Raw genomic sequence first — 6,000 nt, forward strand, 5'->3', positions numbered from 1 at the left:
ATTGACAGACAGTATATCAGGCAGCTACTGACAGACAGGAGGCAGGATACCAGTCAGCTACTGACAGACAGGAGGCAGGATACCAGTCAGCTACTGACAGACAGTATATCAGGCAGCTACTGACAGACAGTATATCAGCCAGCTACTGACAGACAGGAGGCAGGATACCAGTCAGCTACTGACAGACAGTATATCAGGCAGCTACTGACAGACAGTATATCAGGCAGCTACTGACAGACAGGAGGCAGGATACCAGTCAGCTACTGACAGACAGTATATCAGGCAGCTACTGACAGACAGGAGGCAGGATACCAGGTAGCTACTGACAGACAGTATATCAGGCAGCTACTGACAGACAGTATATCAGGCAGCTACTGACAGACAGGAGGCAGGATACCAGGTAGCTACTGAAAGACATGAGGCAGGATACCAGACAGCTACAAACAGACAGGATACCAGTCAGCTACTGAAATACATGAGGCAGGATACCAGGTAGCTACTGACAGACAGGAGGCAGGATACCAGACAGCTACTGAAAGACATGAGGCAGGATACCAGGTAGCTACTGACAGACAGGAGGCAGGATACCAGACAGCTACAAACAGACAGGATACCAGTCAGCTACAGATAGATAGAAGGCAGGATACAAGTCAGCTACTGACAGACATGAGGCAGGATACCAGGTAGCTACTGACAGACAGGAGGCAGGATACCAGACATCTACTGACAGGTAGGCTCACCATGACTCCTCCACAGGATATAGGACTAAGCCACTCCCAGACTACACTACTGAGTCAGTAGTACTGATATCACCATAGTTTCACAGACTGAGTTATGCCATTACAGATTGAGATATACCATTACAGACTGAGATATATTATTACAGACTGAGATATACCATTACAGACTGAGATATACACTGCTCAAAAAAATAAAGGGAACACTTAAACAACACAATGTAACTCCAAGTCAATCACACTTCTGTGAAATCAAACTGTCCACTTAGGAAGCAACACTGATTGACAATAAATTCCACATGCTGTTGTGCAAATGGAATAGACAACAGGTGGAAATTATAGGCAATTAGCAAGACACCCCCAATAAAAGAGTGGTTCTGCAGGTGGGGAACACAGACCACTTCTCAGTTCCTATGCTTCCTGGCTGATGTTTTGGTCACTTTTGAATGCTGGCGGTGCTTTCACTCTAGTGGTAGCATGAGACAGAGTCTACAACCCACACAAGTGGCTCAGGTAGTGCAGCTCATCCAGGATGGCACATCAATGTGAGCTGTGACAAGAAAGTTTGCTGTGTCTGTCAGCGTAGTGTCCAGAGCATGGAGGTGCTACCAGGAGACAGGCCAGTACATCAGGAGACGTGGAGGAGGCCGTAGGAGGGCAACAACCCAGCAGCAGGACCGCTACCTCCGCCTTTGTGCAAGGAGGAGCAGGAGAAGCACTGCCAGAGCCCTGCAAAATGACCTCCAGCAGGCCACAAATGTGCATGTGTCTGCTCAAACGGTCAGAAACAGACTCCATGAGGGTGGTATGAGGGCCCGACGTCCACAGGTGGGGGTTGTGCTTACAGCCCAACACCGTGCAGGACGTTTGGCATTTGCAAGAGAACACCACGATTGGCAAATTCGCCACTGGCGCCCTGTGCTCTTCACAGATGAAAGCAGGTTCACACTGAGCACGTGACAGACGTGACAGAGTCTGGAGACGCCATGGAGAACGTTCTGCTGCCTGCAACATCCTCCAGCATGACCGGTTTGGCGGTGGGTCAGTCATGGTGTGGGGTGGCATTTCTTTAGGGGGGCCGCACAGCCCTCCATGTGCTCGCCAGAGGTAGCCTGACTGCCATTAGGTACCGAGATGAGATCCTCAGACCCCGTGTGAGACCATATGCTGGTGCGGTTGGCCCTGGGTTCCTCCTAATGCAAGACAATGCTGGACCTCATGTGGCAGGAGTGTGACAGCAGTTCCTGCAAGAGGAAGGCATTGATGCTATGGACTGGCCCGCCCGTTCCCCAGACCTGAATCCAATTGAGCACATCTGGGACATCATGTCTCACACCATCCACCAACGCCACGTTGCACCACAGACTGTCCAGGAGTTGGCGGATGCTTTAGTCCAGGTCTGGGAGGAGATCCCTCAGGAGACCATCCGCCACCTCATCAGGAGCATGCCCAGGCGTTGTAGGGAGGTAATACAGGCACGTGGAGGCCACACACACTACTGAGCCTCATTTTGACTTGTTTTAAGGACATTACATCAAAGTTGGATCAGCCTGTAGTGTGGTTTTCCACTTTAATTTTGAGTGTAACTCCAAATCCAGACCTCCATGGGTTGATAAATTGGATTTCCATTGATTACTTTTGTGTGATTTTGTTGTCAGCACATTCAACTATGTAAAGAAAAAAGTATTTAATAAGATTACTTCTTTCATTCAGATCTAGGATGTGTTTTTTAAGTGCTCCCTTTATTTTTTTGAGCAGTATATTATTACAGACTGAGATATACCATTACAGACTGAGATATATTATTACAGACTGAGATATACCATTACAGACTAAGATATACCATTACAGCCTGAGATATACCATTACAGCCTGAGATATACCATTACAGCCTGAGATATACCATTACAGCCTGAGATATACCATTACAGCCTGAGATATACCATTACAGACTGAGATATACCATTACAGCCTGAGATACACCATTACAGACCAAGATATACTATTACAGACTGAGATATACCATTACAGACTGAGATATACCATTACAGACTGAGATATACTATGACAGACTGAGATATACCATTATAGACCAAGATATACTATTACAGACTGAGATGGGGGGGGGACCATGGTGTGTTTGGACCATGATAGTTTGTTGGTGATGTGGACACCAAGTAACTTGAAACTCTCAACCTGCTCCACTACAGCCCCGGCGATGTTAATGGGTGCCTGTTCAGCCAGCCTTTACCTGTAGTCCAGCATTATCATCAGGTCTTTTGTACCATACTGTAACACTATTACAGCATTATCATCAGGTATTTTCTACCGTACTGTAACAGTATTACAGAATTATCATTATGTATTTTATAACATCCTGTAACATTATTACAACATGTGGTCGAATAAAAATCAGATATTTTCTACCATACCATAACATTATTACAGAATTATCATTATGTATTTTATAACATACTGTAACATTATTACAACATTATCATCAGGTCTTTTCTACCATACTGTAACAGCATTACATAATTATCATTATGTATTTTATAAAATACTGTCACATTATTACAGCATTATCATCAGGTATTTTCTACCATACTGTAAAGGTATTACATAATTATCATAAGGTATTTTATAACATACTGTAACATTATTACAACATTATCATCAGGTATTTTATAACATACTGTAACATTATTACAGCATTATCATCAGGTCTTTTGTACCATACTGTAACATTATGACAGAATTATCATTAGGTATTTTGTAACATACTGTAACATTATACAGCATTATCATCAGGTCTTTTGTACCATACTGTAACATTATTACAGAATTATCATTAGGTATTTTATAACATACTGTAACATTATTACAGCATTATCATCAGGTATTTTGTAACAGACTGTAACATTATTACAACATTATCATCAGGTCTTTTCTACCATACCGTAACATTATTACAGAATTATCGTTATGTATTTTATAACATACTGTATCATTATTACAACATTATCATCAGGTATTTTGTACCATACTGCAACATTATTACAGAATTGTCATTAGGTATTTTATAACATACTGTAACATTATTACAGATTATCATCAGGTATTTTGTACCATACTGTAACATTATTACAGAATTATCATTAGGTATTTTATAACATACTGTAACATTATTACAGCATTATCATCAGGTATTTTGTAACAGACTGTAACATTATTACAACATTATCATCAGGTCTTTTCTACCATACTGTTACATTATTACAGAATGATCATTGTCTTTTCTAACATACTGAAACATTATTACAGCATTATCATCAGGTCTTTCAAATGAACCTATATTTAACCAGGCAGTTAATAAGAACACATTTTTATTTATAATGATGGCCTATTATTACAGCATTATCATCAGGTATTTTCTACCATACCGTAACATTATTACACAATTATTATCATCAGGTACCAACACTGAGGTTCTATTTATTTTCAACAGGGATTGTTTTCTTAGACGTTCAGAGATTACAGAATAGTGTACAACCATCTGTTATCTAAGGGAAATGGAAAAGAAGGCCAGGATTTTGTTGTAACCAGTGGACCATATACACCTTATAGGTTTGTTTGTATTTCAGTCATCAGACATTTTTATTGTACTAGACAGAATTGACTATGTATAAATAAAAACACAGGAGTGTGAAGGTCATGGAAGATGGATCAAAACCTGGAATAATGGTTGTGTGGACTGATGGATGGATGGAGGGATGGATGGATGGAGAGATGAATGGAGGACTGGAGAAAGATAGACATGGGTGATGGATGGGTGGAGGGAGACATAAATACTGGAGTGTTCCACACACAAAGCACTCTGTCTGGTCAAAAACAATTCACATAATAACAAAATCAGAAAAAGTAATTTTTTTGTGTCTTTTAGAAAAGACAGAATGTCAGACATTTCTGAGTTTCCTAATTCCGACAAGCAAGTGAACGTCGCATAATCTGCATCACCCGGTCATACTGTCATCAAGGCAGCATGGTGAATCTATTAGAAACATTCAGTAGCTGTGCGTGGGCAAAGTCACCGGGGAAGCCAAGCCAGAAAAAAAGGCCATATTACAACTTACAGTACCAGTCAAAAGTTTCGACACACCTACTCATTCAAGGGTTTTACTTAATTTTTTTACTATTTTCTACATTGTAGAATAATAGTGAAGACATCAAAACTATGAAATAACACATATGGAATCATGTAGTAACCAAAAAAGTGTTAAACAAATCCAAATATATTGTATATTTGAGATTCTTCAAAGTAGCCACCCTTTGCCTTATTGACAGCTTTGCACACTCTTGGCATTCTCTCAACCAGCTTCATGAGGTAGTGACCTGGAATGCTTTTCAATAAACAGGTGTGCCTTGTTAAAAGTGAAATTGTGAAATTTCTTTCCTTCTTAATGCGTTTGAGCCAATCAGTTGTGTTGTGACAAGGTAGGGGTGGTATACAAAAGACAGCCCTATTTGGTAAAAGACCAAGTCCATATTATGACAAGAACAGCTCTAATAAGCAAAGAGAAACAGTCCATCATTACTTTAAGACATGAAGGTCAGTCAATCTGGAAAAGTGCAGTGGCAAAAACCATCAAACGCTATGATGAAAGTGGCTCTCATGAGGACTGCCACGGGAAAGGAAGATCCAGAGTTACCTCTGCTGAAGAGGATAAGTTCATTAGAGTTACCAGCCTCAGAAATTGCAGCCCAAATAAATGCTTTGCAGAGTTCACTTAACAGACCTATCTCAACATAAACTGTTCAGAGGAGACTGTGTGAATCATGCCTTCATGGTCGAATTGCTGCAAAGAAATCACTACTAAAGGATACCAATAAGAAGAAGAGACTTGCTTGGGCCAAGAACCACGAGCAATGGACATTAGATCGGTGGAAATCTGTCCTTTGGTCTGATGAGTCCAAATTTGAGATTTTTGGTTCCAACCGCCTTGTCTTTGTGAGACGCAGAATAGGTGAACGGATGATCTCACCTTTATTTAACCAGGTAGGCAAGTTGAGAACAAGTTCTCATTTACAGTTGCGACCTGGCCAAGATAAAGCAAAGCAGTTCGACACATACAACAACACAGAGTTACACATGGAGTAAAACAAACATACAGTCAATAATACAGTAGAAAAATAAGTCTATATACAATGTGAGCAAATTTCGTGAAATAAGGGAGGTAAAAGGCAAAAAAGGCTATGGTGGCAA

The sequence above is a fragment of the Salmo salar genome, chromosome ssa20 (genome assembly GCF_905237065.1).
Source record: "Salmo salar chromosome ssa20, Ssal_v3.1, whole genome shotgun sequence".
NCBI classification, from domain to species: domain Eukaryota; kingdom Metazoa; phylum Chordata; class Actinopteri; order Salmoniformes; family Salmonidae; genus Salmo; species Salmo salar.